Below are 18,489 nucleotides of genomic sequence, written 5' to 3' on the forward strand. Positions count from 1 at the left end.
GAGCTGACATAGGCAGTCTGTCCAAAAAGTGGCCCTTATGATGCAGGAGTTGACATGGATAGTTATTCCTAGAGTTGGCCATTATGATCCAGGAGTTGATATGGACAGTTTGTGTCAAAGGTGGCCCTTATGATGTAGGAGCTGACATGGGCAGCCTGTGCATAAAGTGGCCCTTATGATGCAGGAGCTAACATAGACAGTCTGTCCAAAAAGTGGCCCTTATGATGTAGGAGCTGACACGGGCAGTCTGTGCAAAAGGTAACACTTATGATGTAGGAGGTGATAATGACAGTCTGTCCTAAAGGTAGCCCTTATGATGCAGGAGCTGACAAGGACAGTCTATCCTAAAGGAGGCCCTAATATAAAAAGTCTAACTGTCTGAAAATTGGCTTCTTGGATAGACCCTAAGCTACACCAGTTAATTGGCTACTTTAAATTGATGTGTTTAATCAGGCCATGTTCATGTTACCAATTTAAGGTCCTATATATTAAAGAGTACTAGGATGATTAGAGCTCCTAGAACTCATGTAAGTGTTTTGTTCTTTGTTAAATCGGATCAGACTTGGGAGAAAGAATGATTCAGCTGCCCTAGGGTAAAATTAAAGGACCCAATTTTGCCTGATAAGGAGCTGATCATTTCTGGACCCTCTCTGGTCTGTGTAAAAGCAGATTCTTAAGAAGCTCGCTTTTGATAAATGATAAATGAGATGACATGGGCAGTATGTCCTAAATGTGGCTGTTATGATCCAGGAGTTGATATGGGCAGTCTGTGCAAAAGGTGTCCCTTATGATGCAAGAGCTGACATGGGAAGTCTGTCCTAAAGGTGGCCAATATGATTAAGGAGCTGACATGAGGAGTCTGTTCTAAATATGGCCCTGATGATACAGCAGCTGACATAGGCAGACTGTCCCTGAGGTGGACCATATAATGTAGAGGCTGACGTGGGCAGTCTGTGCAAAAGGTGGCCCTTATGGTACAGGAGCTGATATGGGCAGTCTGTCATAAAGGTGGTCCTTATGAAACAGGATTTGATAGGGAGAGTCTGTCCAAAAGGTGGCCCTTATGATGCAGTAGATATTATATCTTATCAGAAGCCTCTACCAACAGACCACAATCAGGGTACGATGTGAAGTCGATGGGAATCTATCAAACCCAATTCAGGCAGAGAGAGGGGTTCACCAAGATTGTATTCTGGCGCCTACATTATTTAATCTGTATCTAAATGACCTTCCTAAAAGCTGCACAGCTCCTGAATTTCACTCCCGGAAATTGGCTAAATTCAGCGTGCCTCTTCTACTATACACAGATGACGCAGTTCTCATGTCACTATCAGAAGTTGGTCTTAAACGAATTCTACGTGCATTTATGAGTTACTGCAGAAACAACCTATTTAGAATTAATTTCAAGAAAACCAAAATAATGGTTTTCTTTATGCATAGTAAAGTTAAAGATTGAGTTATTGAGGGCCAGCATACAGAACAAGTTAAAACATTTAAATACTTGGGAATTGTCTTCTCACTTACCGTCTTCTGGTCTCATCATAGACAATCAGCAGTGCAGGTAGCTAATAATACAACCAAAGTTCTTAGACAATACCACTATGTCCAAGGTGGGCAGTTAATCCCTGCTGCTCTACAGATAGTCAAGTACAAATTCTTGTACAGTTCCTGTATGGCATTGCGATTTGGATAAACAGTTTCAACTCCTCCGTTGAAAATGTTCTGTCAAAATCACTGCGAATCCTATTTGCTATGCCAAGATGCGTCTCTTCAGCTGGCTTGCGTTTGGAGGGTGGGCTTCGATCTGTGGAATGTCAAGCCTGGTTGGATGTATTCCGATTCTGGTTGAAAGTGGAATATGCTCCCACAACCAGTGGGTATTTACACTATTTACAAAAAGATGTCTCTACCAGCTCATGGCACAAGGGATTTACTGACAAATTACCTCTCTTAGGATTCTCTATGGACTTCTTTCTAAATCAGCCTTATGACAATATTAAGACAATGCATGTGCAACGCATTAAAGACATAGGTCTCCAGTACTCACTATCAGGTGCAGACAGGATCTGCAAACCAACGTACATTGGTATACATTTTAACTTTCCTAAGTTAGCAAATTATCTATATCAAATCAATGTACCACGGTATCATTTTGTCTTTTCAAAGGCTAGGTTTAATTGCTTTCCCTCAGCCTTGTTAACAGGGCGCTTTAATAACATTCCTTATGGAGAAAGGATATGCCCCTGAGAGGAAGAAACAGTTGAGTCCCTGGTGGACCTTATAATTCAGGAGCTAACATGGGCAGTCTGTCCTAAAGGTGGCCCTTCTGATGCAGGAACTGAGATGGGCAGTCTGTGCAAAAGGTCTTCCTTATTATCCAGTAATTGATATGAACAGTGGGTGCAAAAGTTGGCCATTCTGATGCAGGAGCTGATATGGACAGTCTGCCCTAAAGGTGGGTCCTTATGATACAGGAGTTAATATGGGCAGTCTGTCTTAAAGGAGGCCCTTATGATACAGAAATTGATATGGGCAGTGTGTCCTAAAGGAGGCCCTTATGATGCAGGAGTTGACATGCACAGTCTCTCCTAGAGGTTGCCATTATGATCCAGGAATTGATATGGACAGTCTGTGGAAAAGGTAGCCCTTATGATACAGGAGCTGATATGGACAGTCTGTCCTAAAGGTGGGTGTTATGATACAGGAGCAGACATGGGCAGTCAGTCCAAAAGATGGCCCTTATGATGCAAGGGCTGACATGGGCAGACTGTCCTAGAGGTGGGCATTATGATGCTGGAATTGATATGGACAGTTGGTACAAAAGATGGCTCTTATGATGCAGGAACTGACATGAGATGTCACTTCCGCTCGGGGGGATGACCAGCTAGGAGCGAACCCTTCGTATCGCCAAGCAAGGTAAAAAGCTATTAAGATGCATTTCTTTCTTTAGAAGAATGGGTTTTTTTATCATAAATCCTTGGAGAGAAGGATAAGGAAGGCGTATGTTTTTTTAAAGTTACAAACTACTTTCACTTTCATGGCCGATTAGCTACTGGCGTTTTCCAGCTGCCCTGCTCCTAACAAAAAGCCTGAAACAACAATAATTATTTTTAATTAGAACTCTCTCTGTCAAGGAGGAGGGATAAAACTGCCAAAACCCCCTCAGATCGCAGTTTGGAAAGATTGACGACACAACCAGTGGGTGATGATTCCTTACTGACTATTAAAAATCCATTAGAGAGTATGGAAAACATTAAAAACCATTTAGAAAAATTTGGGGAAATAACAGGTTTAAGGATTAATTGGCAAAAATCACAAATGATGATGTTTAACTATAATATACAGGAACAAGAAATGTTTGTGAATAAATATAGCATTAAAATGTGTAATCTTATCAAATATTTAGGTATAAACATAATTAGAACAACTCAAAAATTAAAAGAGAAAAATTTTAATAAATTAAAAAATGAAATTAAAGATAAATTGCAAGAGTATGCCAAATTGAAACTATCATGGCTTGGGAGAATCGCTTTAATTAAGATGAAAATATTACCGAAGATCACTTTTTTTATTTAGGATGCTCCCAATACGATTAGAAGAAGAGGATTTTAAATATTGGCAGGGATTAATTAATGGATTTTGTAATCAAGGCAAAAAATCTAGAATAAATAAAAGATATTGGTATAAGGCTCAAAAAAAAGGAGGTTTAGGTATGCCCAATGTTAAAAATTATTATATAGCAAATCAATAAAGAGTTATTGGAGATATTATATTCAATAAAGAAAAATTAATTTGGTGGGAGATGGAATCTTCAGAAATAAATGGAAATGCTGAAGGATACTTGTTTAATATACTAAAGTTCAATAAATCAGATAAAAAACCCCTTTTTAAGAAACCTGTTAAATATTTGGAATAAATATAAAGAGAAGTTTTGTCCCTTAACTTCACCATTAAAATTAGTGACTGAGACAGAAAACATTCCTACAAATTTAAAGGATTTAGTAGAACTATTTAAGAATAAAAGGATTGCAAGATTGAAGGACTGGATGGGTAACATGAGATTGAAGGAGTTGATTATATCTAAACTGCAATCTAATAAACTATCATGGTATAATCTTATTCAGTTAGATACCTGGGCAAAGGATTGGTTGAAAACTAATGGTAAATGTAGAGAACTTACTAAGTACGAACAATTTCTGTCATCACATGAAGATATGCAAGATACAATTTTGAAAGGAACAGAATAGAGAAAAATTAACTTGTATCCAAAGTAATACATTTCAAATGTGCTTCTGACCTACCAAAGCAATTGATTCAAGAGAAACATTATAATAGCAGTATTTAAAATACATAAAATTGTGTCAGACACTTCTACTAGTATGAAAAACAGAAAAATAAACATGTTAGCACGAACTATCCAAAATACATCACTCTGTATATGCTCAGATAATAATTCAGTAGCAAAACAGTGAAAAACAGTGAAATAATGAAACAATGGTTAACATAATAATAACTTGATAAGCTAATACACTAATATGAAGTAACAAATGAAAAAAACTCTTTATGTATGCTCATGAACATTGTAATACAGAATTTCAGAAAATTTAAAACATCAGATTTTTACCACTCTAGCCATTTTCCCTCCTTGCATCTGCACAGAACATTCTTGATAAACTGTGAGCGATTAAGGCCTTCCTTCCAGGTAGATGTTCAATGTCAAAATCATATTCTTGCAATTTAAAATACCACTGCCTTAATCTTGGGCATCGATGTTTCTGTCTATCCAAGAATGTCATAGCATTTTTGTTTGTTTGAATAACCACCTTCTGTGTACATACATAAGATTTAAAGACACGAACAGACCACATAATCGAATAAACATCTCTCTTCTGATAACTATACTCTTTCTCTTCACTCTTCAGAGCTCTGGCAACATAGGCCATTGGGTGTAAAAAATTAGCATCATCTGTTTGTAATAAAATAGAACTTAGGCCTCTTTCTGAAAATGCAGTCTGAATCACCAAGGGTTTAGCAAAATTAGTGGGTTGCAGTATTGGTTCTGCCATGAGTAACTGTTTTAAAGTCTCAAAGGAATTGTTACAATCTTGTGCCCACTCAATCTCAACAGATCTCGATCTCCTTACTAATCTTTTCAGTGGGGATACCAAATTACTGTAGTCAGCAATGTATTCTTTAAAAGGGTCAACCAATCTTAAAAATGCCAGGATCTGTTCTCTTTCAGTGGGGATGGGCCAATCTTTAGTGGCTTTCACTCTAAGATACTCAGGTATAATGTTAGAAATATCTTGATCTAGGAAAGCTACACATCTAAAAATCTGTACTGGGGTAATTTCCCCTGAATTTGCTGCGCTATCAGGTTTGGTCACAAGAGGCCACTGTTGCATTAGATTTCTCTCGGGAGTACTCTGTAAAGTCTCTGGAATGTTGGGGAATTCCGGTAGCGCTGAGTTACAATTCATGTTAATTTTACACACTGAACAGGCCTCTATGTAAGATCTAACCTCATTTTCTATACCAGGCCAGAAAAAATTTTCACAGGCAAAGCGCAAGGTGGCTGAAAAGTTCTGATTATGCTCCTCAAATTAATGTACAATTTTTAAAACATGATTTCTGAAAAATAGAGGAATAACCACGGGGTCTTTGGAAATTCCAGATGGACCGATGCTTTTAGCATGCATAATTAACCCTTGAGCAGTCCAGTAAAAACCATCAGGCGGAATATTAGTCCCAGTCTGGTTAGCCAATTCCCTAATCATTTTCAAAGACACATCATTGTTCAAGCAAATTTTAAAAACATCTGAAGCACTACATACATTAATAATCCTATCTTGGAAATTAGGCTGGTTAAGATCTATATGGTTCCAAACCTCCGCTTCTCTTTCCAAAGGCATCGCTGGGAGTATTAACCGTGGAACCGGGCCAAATTTCCCAGATATGATCTCAGTCCCGGGGTAGCTATCACTTTCCAACTCATAAGTCTCTGTCTCTGGAAAAAAAATCTGCATTTTGTAATTCCAAGCCGTTAAAATTATCAGGGAATGCATTATGAACAAATTCTCTGTCACACAAGTCCAACTGCAGTCTCTTATCGCGCACCAAATCCACCGATCTAGCATCGAATTCTCCTGTACCATTAAAACTTTGTGAAGGTCCGTGCTGCAAGACCTCTTGACAATTAACTTTTTTATTAGCAGGCAGCTTCTCTGATAAGGAAACCTTATCTCCTCCAGTTTGCTTTGAAGTTTTCTCCTCTGTTCTAATTAGTGCCTCAACACAAAGAGCTGAATCACTGCAAAGCTCTTCCGAGCTAAGCATGGGGGGGTGGGTTACTTGTTTCAACTGAGATCTGACATGTATCAAGATCTCCTTGCGAAAGTTCAGGCTGAGTCTCTGTTCCACCATTAAGGTATTCCTCCCCCTCATGAATTATTTCTGACTCCCCTGGTTCCGGTTGCTCAGCCAACTGGGGAATTGTAAGCTGTCCATTCTGAACTGAAATAGACTCCACTGCTGAGTAGTCTCCCAGGCCCTGGGGCGACTGGGATTCTGCTATTGCCTCTAAGCAAACATCCTCCAGCTTCCCAGGCTTAGCAAAGTCCTTAAGGCCTTGGAAAAGCTCTTCCTCCCTATTAGCTGTCAAACCCATAGTCCCACAATCAAGTTCAGGGTCTCTCACCTGTCCTGGACTTTGACGAACACATGGGGGTTGTGCTTGTTCTCCGTAGAGTACGCTGACATGCTCCGATGTTCTGTCCGAAGCCAATTCATCAATGGAGACAGCTCGGTGAAGCAAAGTCTCTCCTCCACTTCCGCGGCTGCAAGCTGTCCAGACGCCCATAAATCCTCTGCTGAGACGGCTGTTAAGCTGTTGTCTGCTTCGGTATGCTCATTAAAAATCCACTGCGAGTCATCGTAGCTTTCATTGCAAGTAGTTGTAATTCCAGGGTAGTATCCAAGTGTGTGGAGTGTGCCATTACCATAATCCTCAAAAGGGTCATCCTGCTCTTGCACCGTGCCAATTTCCGGACCTAAGTCCGTTCCACAGGTACTGGGTGAAGATCTGGTGCCCAATATTCTTATCAGCATTAAATTTTCCTGCCGCAGTTGGTCTATCACCTCATCTCTCTGTTTCACGATTTCCGTGGCTTGACGCATAAACTGACAAGTAAATTGCATAACTTCCAGAAAGGTTGCCAATCGTTCTCCCTCCATCTTCTGTTTGCTATCTAGCCTAGGCTAGTTCGGCAACAGAAAGACAAAACTCCAAAAAACCCAAAATGAAACAAAATCTCCTCTGCACCTCTGACAAACTGCTGTCACTCTGTGATCCTGAAATCAGTGAGATGACACAGCTGGATGAAAAACCAGAATTCTGAAAAATCCAAAAAGAGGAAAAAGAAAAAAATTGCAATCACTCTGTGAACCCTAAGGTTACAGAAATGATCAATAACTAAGCTGGGTGCAGATAGACACAACCAGGGCTAGGTCATCCGACAGATCCTGAAATCATAGGAGTGACACTAAGCCAAGCTGCATGCAGGTAACCAGAAACAACTTAGGCATAGTCATTCTAGGGATCCTAAGATCATAGACATGACACTGAGCCAACTTGGGTGCAAATAAAAACAAACTAGGCAGAGTCATCCTAGAGATCCTGAGATCATAGGCATGACCTGAGCCAAAGCTAAATGCAAGCACCCAAAACAAAAGAACTGCAACTTAGAATTACTTCACTACAATTTTGTAAAAACCTGCAAATGATTACTGATTATATCCAATTGTTTCCTAACAGTTTGCTTGTCCCCTGGGGATCTCTTTCTTGAAAGAGCACCCCAGATTCTAACACACAAAGCCACAGCCATAAGATCTAATTGCTGGTTAACAGTGATTCCTGGAAAGCTGCTGTTCACACTCAGGGATGCACATCGCTCCTTAAAGCATCTGTGTCCCTCTGCAATCAAAACTTAGCTTGTGGATCAGAACCACGCAAGCTGTAAGATGGAACAAAAATTGGTCATCCTGAGGTACTACAAAATCCAGCATGCGGTTCATCGCGCAGCTGCCACCATGTGACAAAACACGGTTCCCTAGAGAACACGTGAATGCTCGGACAGAGAGTAATTAGGAGATTGTACACCCTAAAATGTGCTGAGAGAGTCACAGAGCTCAGCTAGGCGTGTCAAAGCTCCCTCTTACAAGTCTGCCCTAATAAGAACACCCTTGTACCTTTGAATATTACTGATAGAAAACCATGTGGGCTTTGTAGTCCTTAGACTTCTTATGCACCACAGGCAGGACTCCTTAAGTATGCAAGGCTGAGGCAAGCACCATCAGATGACCTAAGACAAGTTTACTGTTCAGGAAACCAATTGATTTTTATAATCATTATTTTATTAAAGAAAAAGTAAGTTCCTTAAAGAAAAAATCAAATTATGCAAAAGCAAGCAAAGAAGCATTATGCTGGTTAATTAGAAACTTGTAGTGAGGCAAAGAAAACATGAAAAATATCTAAGTGTCCAAAAACATTAAAATAATTCAAAAAGTCAAGAAAATGAATAAAAACAGTTCCAATAAGGAAATTCATCAGGAAAACAAAATAGTCCAATTATGTAAGAAAAAGTCCATAGTCCTTAATAATCCTGTGAATGAAAAATACTGTACAAAAGGGAAAATCCTGTAAAAGAAAATATCCCATTGTCCTGAGAATAATCCACAAGAATAGTCCATAGGAGTAGTCCATAGGAATAGTCCATGAGAAGAGTCAAGAGTATTCCCTGAGTGCGTGTATGAGTAATCCATGTGTGTAGGCCATGGGTGACCTAGGAGTAGGTCATGAAAGACTTAAGGGTGGGTCACGAAAGACATTAGAGTGAGTCACGAATGACAATGTCCATAGGTAAAAGTTCCTTTTTCAAGAGTAACTGGTAAGTCCTTATCTGCTCCTTCCCACGATGTCATCCAATCACAATTCGTCGTTAGGCAAACAGTCCTGTTGTACCACCTGACCTTCTCTCTCATGGGTAACAGATGTTATTTGGGTTTCTGTGGTTTTGCGAAGAGTCACAACAATACCCATCTATCTTATTACAAAGTTCCTTCTCATGCTCTCAGAAAAGCATTCTCCCAGCTCTCACTAGCAAACAACCTGTTAGCATTGCAAGGATCCTTTATACAGAGAAACAAGATGGAACCTCTCTTGCACATTTCTTAATTACAAAACCCATGTTCAATACAAGTTTTTAATCACATATCCCATCTCATCACATAAGTCCAGACTTAACTAGTAATAACTTAAGAGAAAATTTCTTAAGATTTACAACACCAAATTATAATATTTTTAAAGTATATTTTAAATGTATTTAAATGAGTAGTTAATGTCCATAAATCTGTAAATTATTTTCTTTGCATCAACTATTCCTCTCTCCAGATTTTCTGCTGCTCTATGATTGATGAGATTGATAGAAGGTTCGTGTTTCTGTACATAGGAATTTTCTTCTCCAGGGGTAATCATAAGCAATTAGTTGTAAAAATATATCTCACCCGATAGTAACACTGATGTTGAATAGCTGATTGTTGCTTCTCTTATTGCCGGCTGCCGACGAAACTGCTTGTTTCTGCCCATTGGCTGATTAGGGAGTTTCCTGGATCAAACAGGGATGATCGCCATCCCCCCATGATAAAAAAGGTCCCCCCCCAGTTCACCACCTCTTTGGGGTGGTTTTGAAATCCTGGAGTGTCACAAACAGGTCAGAATTCAGCCCAGGGGACAGAGCTCTGTCCTCCTGCTGCTGTCTCATCATGGCGTCAAGCCGGTCTCTCTGGACAGTCAGTCCTAAAGGTGGCCTTTATATTGCAGGATTTGACATGGGCAGTCTGTCCTAGAGGTGGCCATTATGATGCTGGAGCTGACACGGGCAGTCCTAAATGTGGCACTGATGATAACGGAGATGACATAGGCAGATTGTACTAAAGGTGGTTCTTATGATGTAGGATATGGACAGTCTGTGGAAAAAGTGGCCCTAATGATACAGGAACTCCCTCTCTTTTGGGGGGGTGACTCTTCCCGCCAAGGATGGGGTCCACAGTTTGGGGATCCATCTGGACCCGGTGCTCACTATGGAAACTCAAGTGGCATCGGTGGTCCGCACTGCCTTTTTTCATCTTAGGCGGATAGCCCAGCTGCGGTCCTATCTCGATGTTGGGGTGCTCACTACCCTGGTGCATGCGCTCGTAATCTCAAGATTACACCACTGTAATGTGCTCTACGTGGGGCTGCCTTTGAGGCTGCTGCGGAAACTTCAGGTGGTGCAGAATGCGACTGCCAGACTACTTAGTGGAGTGAAAAAATACCAGCATATTTCTCCCACTCTGGCCGCATTGCATTGGCTGCCCATCCGATTCCGCATCAACTTCAAAGTGCTGATGCTTACATATAAAGCCCTAAACGGTTTAGGGCCTCGATACTTGGCAGAATGCCTACTCCCACCAAGATCTACCCGTGTCACTCGTGCAAGCCAGGAGGTGAGGCTGAGGAGCCTGACGCCGAGGGAGGCCCGGAAGGAGAAGACAAGAAATCGCCTGACGCCGAAGGAGGCCCGGAAGGAGAAGACAAGAAATTGGGCCTTCTCGGCGGTGGCTCCTCGCCTCTGGAACAATCTCCCTCCTGAGATTCGTGTGGCTCCCTCGCTGGGTATCTTTAAACATCAACTTAAAACATGGATGTTTCGGCAGGCCTTCCCTCCAGTCAATCCCTGATGCCCTCTTTCTCCCTTCTATTCGTCTATCTATTATGTCTATTTTTACATAAAATTGTTTTATATATATTCATTGTCTATTTATATGCTGTCAGCCACCTAGAGTGGTCTTAACTGACCAGATAGGCGGGGTATTAAATAAATAAATAAATAAATAAATAAATAAATAAATAAATAAATAAATAAATAAATAAATAAATAAATTTGGACAGTCTGTGGAAAAGGTGGCACTTATGATGTAGAAGCTGACATGGGGAATCTATGCAAAATGTGGCCATCATGATAGAGGAGCTGACATGGGCAGTTTGCTGAAAAGTTGGCCCTTATGACCCAGGAGCTAACATGTACAGTCTGTCCTAAAGGTAGCCCTTATGATACATTAATTGATATGGACAGTCTGTCCGAAACGTGGCTCTTATGATGCAGGAGTTGATATGAATTGTTTGTGCAAAATGTGGCCCTTAAAATGCTGGAGTTCATATGGACAGTCTGTGCAAAAGGTGGCCCTTATGTTGCAGGCGTTGGTATGGAGAGTATAGTGGTGCCCCACATAGCGAGCGCCCCGTTTAACGACGAATCCGCATAGCGACGAGGATTTTGCGATCGCAAAAGCGATTGCATTGCAATGTTTTTAATGGCTAAAAATCGCATTGTGATGTTTAAAAAACAGCTGATTGGCAGTTCCAAAATGGCCACCGTGGGGAAAAAATGGCCACCCGCAGCATTTTTGCGTGCTTTCCTCACGTACTGGGCAGCGAAAATGGCGGCCCGATGGAGGATTTCCGCATAGCGGTGAGTTTTTTCCCCATAGGAACGCATTAAACGTGTTTTAATGTGTTCCTATGGGGGTTTTTGGTCCCGCATAGCGACAAATCCTGATAGCGACGATTTTTTTGGAACGCATTATCGTCGTTATGCGAGGCACCACTGTATGTCTAAAAGGTGGATGCAGGAGCTGACATGTGTAATCTGTTTTAATGGTGGCCCTTATGGTGCAGCAGCTGACAACCTAAAGGTGTGCCCTTACAATACAAAAGATATACCAAAAGGTAGTTTAATAATTCACGCATTAAATACTGCAATAAGAACAGTAAAAGAAGTACACACAACTAGATTATGTTTAAAGGAAGATTTTTAAATACCTGACAAACAGTTATTGAAGATATTTCCATATTGCTGTTTGATTGGCGTCCTCACTTGCAATTTTCTTTGCTTTTATCCGAGCATCCTCAACTGTGTGATTTACCCTTAACCATCTTTGCACTGTAGGAGTATGATTCGCAGAAATTCAAGAAACTGAAAATGGGATTTGTTTTGGGCAAACCATGCCTGTTGAATTCATAGATTGGTCCTAACAAAAGTAGCCCCTTCATGGATTGCTGCCTTGTTGTGGCGTAGGGGCTAGAGTTACTCAGAGAAGCTGTGGGCTATGCCGTGCAGGGACACCCAAGACGGACAGGTCATAGTGGAGAGTTATGACTAAATGCAATCCACCTGGAGCAGGAACTGGCAAGCCACTCCAGTATCTTTGCCAAGAAAACCCCATGATCAGAAACAAAAGGCTAAAAGATATGACGCTGGAAGATGGGACCCTCAGGTCGGAAAGCGTCCAACATGTTACTGAGGAAGAGCGGAGGACAAGTACAAGTAGCTCCAGAGCTAATGAAGTGGTTGGGCCAAAGCCGAAAGGACGCTCAGCTGCGGACGCCCCTGGAAGTGAAAGGAAAGTCCGATGCTGCAAAGAAGAAAACTGCATAGGAACCTGGAATGTAAGATCTATGGACCTTGGTAAGCTGGAGGTGATCAAACAGGAGATGGCAAGAATAAACATTGACATCCTGGGCGTCAGTGAACTAAAATGGACAGAAATGGGCGAATTCAATTCAGATGATTATCATATCTACTATTGTGGGCAAGAATCCCATAGAAGGAATGGAGTAGCCTTCATAGTCAACAAAAGAGTGGGAAAAGCTGTACTGGGATACAATCTCAAAAATGATAGAATGATTTCTATACGAATCCAAGGCAGACATTTCAACATCACAGTAATCCAAGTTTATGCACCAACCACCAATGCTGAGGAGACTGAAATTAACCATTTTTATGAAGATTTCCAAAACCTTCTAGAACTGACACCAACGAAAGATTTTCTTCTCATTGTAGGGGATTGGAATGGTAAAGTCGGGAGTCAAGAGATAAAAGGAACAACAGGTAAATTTGGCTTTGGAGTTAAAAACGAAACAGGGCAACGGCTAATAGAGTTTTCTCAAGAGAACAACCTGGTCATATTTTCCAACAACACAAGAGGCGACTATACAGTGTATGAAAATCACCAGATGGGCAATACCAAAACCAGATAGATTATATTCTCTGCAGCCAAAGATGGAAAAGCTCTATACAGTGAGCAAAAACATGACCTGGAGCTGATTGTGGCTCTGATCATCAGATTCTCATAGCAAAAATCAAGCTTAAACTGAAGAAAGTAGGAAAAACCACTGGGTTAGTCAGGTATAATCTAAACCAAATCCCTTATGAATACACAGTGGAAGTGAAGAACAGATTTAAGGAACTGGATTTGGTGGACAGAGTGCCTGAAGAACTTTGGATAGAGGCTCATAACAATGTACAGGAGGCAGCAACAAAAACCATCCCAAAGAAAAGGAAATGCAAGAAAGCAAAGTGGCTGTCCAACGAAGCCTTAGAAGTAGCAGGGAGGAGAAGGGAAACAAAATGCAAGGGAGATAGGGAAAGTTACAGAAAATGGAATGCAGACTTCCAAAGAATAGCAAGGAGAGACAAGAGGGCCTTCTTAAACGAACAATGCAAAGAAATAGAGGAAAATAATAGAAAAGGGAAAACCAGAGATCTGTTCAGAAAAATTGGAGATATTAGAAGAACATTTTGTGCAAAGATGGACACGATCTTAAAAAGCAGAGACATCACCTTACCGACAAAAGTCCGAATAGTCAAAGCTATGGTTTTTCCTGTAGTGATGTACGGAAGTGAGAGCTGGATCATAAGGAAGGCTGACCACCAAAGAATTTATGCTTTGGAATTGTGGTGCTGGAGAAGGCTCTTGAGAGTCCCCTGGACTGCAAGGAGAACAAACCTATCCATTCCAAAGGAAATCAAGCCTGAGGGCTCACTGGAAGGACAGATCCTGAAGCTTGAGGCTCCAGTACTTTGGCCATATCATGAGAAGAGAAGACTCCCTGGAAAAGACCCTGATGTTGGGAAAGTGTGAAGCCAAGAGGAGAAGGGGACAACAGAGGATGAGATGGTTGGACAGTGTCATCGAAGCGACCAACATGAATTTGGCCCAGCTCCGGGGGGCAGTGGAAGACAGGAGGGCCTGGCGTGCTCTAGTCCATGGGGTCACGAAGAGTTGGACACAACTAAACAACAAAACAACAACCTTATGGACAGTCTGCCTATGTCAGCTCCTGTATCGTCAGGGCCATATTTAGGACGGACTGCCCATATAAGCTCCAGCAGAATAAGGGCCACCTTTTGCACAAACTGTATGAACTCCTACATCAGAAGGGCGAGCTTTTGGACAGACTGCCCATGTCAGCTCCTGCATCATAAGGGCCACCTTCAGAACACACTGCACATATCAGCTCCTTTATCATGAAGGCCACCTTTTCCACAGACTGTCCATATAATCTCCTGCATCATAAAGGCAACCTTTTGGATAAACTGATGATGTCAGCTCCTGCCTCAGAAAGGCCACCTTTTCGACAGACTGCCTATGTGAGCTACTGCATCATGACGGCCACCTTTAGGACAGACTGCCCAAGTGAGCTCCTGCATCATAAGGGCTACCTTTTTAAGGGCAGGAACAATTCTTTAAATTATTTTACAATATTTTACATTCCAGTATATTTACATACATTATCATTTTTATTTCATTCCTAACATAATACAGGAGTTTTCATGTTTTGTAGGTCCTAGAACTTTAGTCATGCAATCAGCAATGTTCTGTAGCACAATAAATCAATCTTATTAAACCATTTTCTATACTCTTTTTGACATTTTGGTATCTTATGTCAGTGTGTTTTGACCTATTCTTGACACCTGGAGAAGTTGCCATTTGTATAACTGCTTGTCTTCGTTCATTGTTATTGGTTCTTGTACATCTATCCCTATATCTTTTGCTAGTTGTTTATAGAATATCAGGTCTGTACATAATTCAGATAATGTGGCATATTCTGATTCTGCGGATGACAATGAAATAAACTTTTGTCTAGCAGTTTTCCAGTTTATAAGTGCCTTGCCTAAATGAATAGTCATACCTGATGTAGACCTTCTAGTGATTATGTCATTATCATAATTAGCATCAGCATAAGCAGTCAATATTAATTCTCCCTTTGGTTCTAAATACAATTCTTTATCTTTTGTTTCCTTTAAATATCTTAGTACTCTTTTTGCAGCTTGCCAATGTATTTCATTTGGTTTGCTTACATTTTGAGACAGTAGGTTTACAGCTATTGAAATATCTGCTCTGGATCATCTACTTAAATATAACAAACTTCTTATCAGAGATCTATATACAGTGGTGGCTCACATTACGACGTTACTTCGTTGCAGCGAAATTGCTGTAGAACAAAAATGTTGTAATGCGAAAAGGAAAAACCCAATGAAACACATTAAATCCTGTTTAATGCGTTCCAAAGGGCTGTAAACTCACCGTCCAGCGAAGATCCTCCATAGGGCGGCCATTTTCACTGCCTGTGCAGCGAGGAATCCATCCCAGAAAACAGCGGGGGCCCATTTTGTTTACCCGGTGGCCATTTTGAAACCGCTGATCAGCTGTTGGAAAGTCGTCGTTTTGCAAAGAATCGGTTCCTGAAGCAGGGAACCGATCATTGCAAAGCGAAATTCCCCCATAGGAAACATCATTTTGCGATTGCAAAAAGTTCATCGTAATGCGGTTTCGTCATTAAACGGGGCAATTATAAAGCAAGGCACCACTGTAGTTCAGAATTACACCTAGGAGTTTTAGAACCTTTACAGTTTTCAATATTGTATTGTTTTAGAAGTTTCAATATTTTACTTTTCTGAGATATATTAAATCCCTTAGAGTATCTCTCAATTTCAACTCCTAGATAGTTACTGATCTCTCCCAGATCTCTTAAATTGTAATTTTTCTTTAGCATTTGTATTACAGTGGGGTCTTGACTTGAGAACGTAATCCGTATTGGAAGGCGGTTCTCAAGTCAAAAAGTTCTCAGGTCAAATCTGCATTTCCCATAGGAATGCATTGAAAACCATTTGATCCGTATCTGCTCTTTTCCGCCCATAGAAACTAATGGGAAGCTGCTATTCTGCCTTCGACCACTAGAGGGGGATATTTTGTTTCTTTTTTTCTTAGGTCAAGAAAGGTTCAGGGAAGGCAGGGAAAATACAGTCCAGGCAGTACAGTACCAGGCAGTCTGAAGACTGTCTCCCAATCCACTCTCTAAAGCTGGGAGGAGTGAGGAAGCAGACAGGCACCCTTTTCACTGGCCAACAGTTAACTGAAAGTTCAAATTTTGCACTTTCCCTGCCTCCCACATGGTTTTTTTCAGTTCTTAACTCAAATCTAAGTATGTAAGTCAAGTCAATATTTTCCTATGAGAGTGGTTCTTAAGTCAAAATGTTCTTAACTCAAGCCGTTCTTAAGTCAAGACCCCACTGTACATTGTTAGCTGATTTCACATCTTTGGTAAATATTGCAATATTGTCCACAAAATTGAGAACAATTGCTTGCTCATCTTGCTTGATAAATATACATGGATCTGCTATCCCTTGTATAAACCCATTACTCTGGAAAGATGCTGGTTCCATTCATATCCACTCTGCCTCAATCCATACAGACTCTTTTTTAATATCCAACATTTACCTTCTTTTTCTATCTGGGTGGTGTTTTCATATAAATGGTGTGTTTTAAATCAGCATATAGGTATGCAGTTTCAATGTCTATATGCCTTGAAACTAAGTTATGTTTGGCAGCATAAGTTAGTACAAATCTTAAAGTTTCAAGTCTTAAAGCAGGAGCAAACACCTGATCATAATCGCTTGATGTTTGTGAATAGCCCTTAGCTACCAATCTAGCTCGGTACCTCAAATTCCCATCAGCATCAACCTTTCTCTTAAATATCCACCTGCATCCAATTACTTTAGAATTAGCAGGTTGCTCAACTTCTTCATATACTTTAAGTTTCTTCAGTGAATTTAATTCTTTCTCTATTGCTTCCTTCCATTTCTCCTGTTCTAGTTTTGGCGTATTACATATTTCCTCATATGTCTCTGGCTCAGTTATATTTAGACAGTGATATGCTCGAGGTATAAATCTATCAGGTGGTCTATGCTCTCTGTCAGATCTCCTTGGTATTACTCTTTCTTCCTCATGAGTTTCCCTCTCCTCTGAAGTAGAAGGGATTTCATGATCAGGCTGTACTTCAACAGGTTCTTTCTCTTGCTTAATCTCCTGTTCTGGCTGTAAATTTTCATCTTCATCAATTGCCTTGTTCTCTTGTATGTCTGGCATGTGGATAATAGTTTCAGGTGGCAAACTAATCTTATCCCAATAAGCATGCTCATTAAAAGATGCACTGCTACTTATGATTACTTTGTTTGTATTAGGCAAAGCAAATCTAAATGCTTCCTCATTCTGTTGGTATCCTAAGAAATACATTAGTCTAGCCTTCCTGTCACCTTTCTTCCTATTATCTTTAGGGATATGCACCCATGCCGGTGATCCAAATATATGCAAGAATTTTAAATTTGGCTGTCTCTCAGTCCAGATTGTGTAGGCTATATTATTTATGCCAGTATGCCCAAGTATATTTAAATAAAAATTCATGCAAACAACAGCTTTTCCCCAGTATCTATCAGATAATTTACTGTCCCTTATCATTGCCTCAGCCATATTTTGTAGAGTTTGGCCTCTCCTTTCTATAAAGGCATTTTGGGTTGGGGTATATGGTGCTGACTTTCTGTGTATAATTCCATGTTTATTTAGAATTGACTGGAACTTTTCATTAGTAAATTCTGTTCCATTGTCAGTCTGAATTTGTTTAACTTTCTTTCCTATTTTTCTTTCAACAAATCTTAACCATTTTTCAAATTCTATATGTTGAGCTCTTATCTTGCATTAAGTAGCAGAAACCAAACCTAGATTTCTGGTCCTGTATAGATATAATGTATTTTGCTCCTCCTAAGGATGCTCGTTTTGGACCAATTAAATCCATAGATACTAGGTCTAAAATATTCTCTACTAGTATATTGCTATGTTTCTTAGTTGGAGCATGTCAGCGATCAGCTCCCCAAGAGGATGCTTGATCGGTCGGACAGAGAGTAATTAGGAGATTGTACACCCTAAAAGGTGCTGAGAGAGTCCCATAGCTCAGCTAGGCGTGTCAATCCTCCCTTTTACAAGTCTGCCCCAATATGAACACCCTTGTACCTTTGAATCTTACTGATAGGCTTTGTAGTCATTAGACTTACTATGCACCACAGGTAGGACTCATTAAATATGCAAGGTCGAGGCATGTACCATCATATGACCTAAGACAAGTTTACTGTTCAGGAAACCAATTGATTTTTATAATCATTATTTTATTAAAGAAAAAGTAAGTTCCTTAAAGTAAAAGTCAAGTTATGCAAAAGCAAACAAATAAACATTTTGCTGATTAATCACAAAACTGTAGTGAAGTAAAGAAAACATGAA

General features: G+C 40.3%; 1 protein-coding gene across 1 annotated transcript in view; it reads left to right on the top strand.

Moving 5' to 3' along the window:
• The first annotated feature begins 364 nt into the window (after positions 1 to 364).
• LOC140702916 (uncharacterized) overlaps positions 365 to 18,489 on the top strand; it is a 93,376-nt gene continuing 75,251 nt past the window's right edge. The window contains exon 1 of the mRNA XM_078378906.1: positions 365 to 2,916. The gene's annotated coding sequence lies outside the window, so the exon portion shown is untranslated. The remainder of the gene's footprint in view (positions 2,917 to 18,489) is intronic.

The sequence above is a fragment of the Pogona vitticeps genome, chromosome 7 (genome assembly GCF_051106095.1).
Source record: "Pogona vitticeps strain Pit_001003342236 chromosome 7, PviZW2.1, whole genome shotgun sequence".
NCBI lineage: Eukaryota > Metazoa > Chordata > Lepidosauria > Squamata > Agamidae > Pogona > Pogona vitticeps.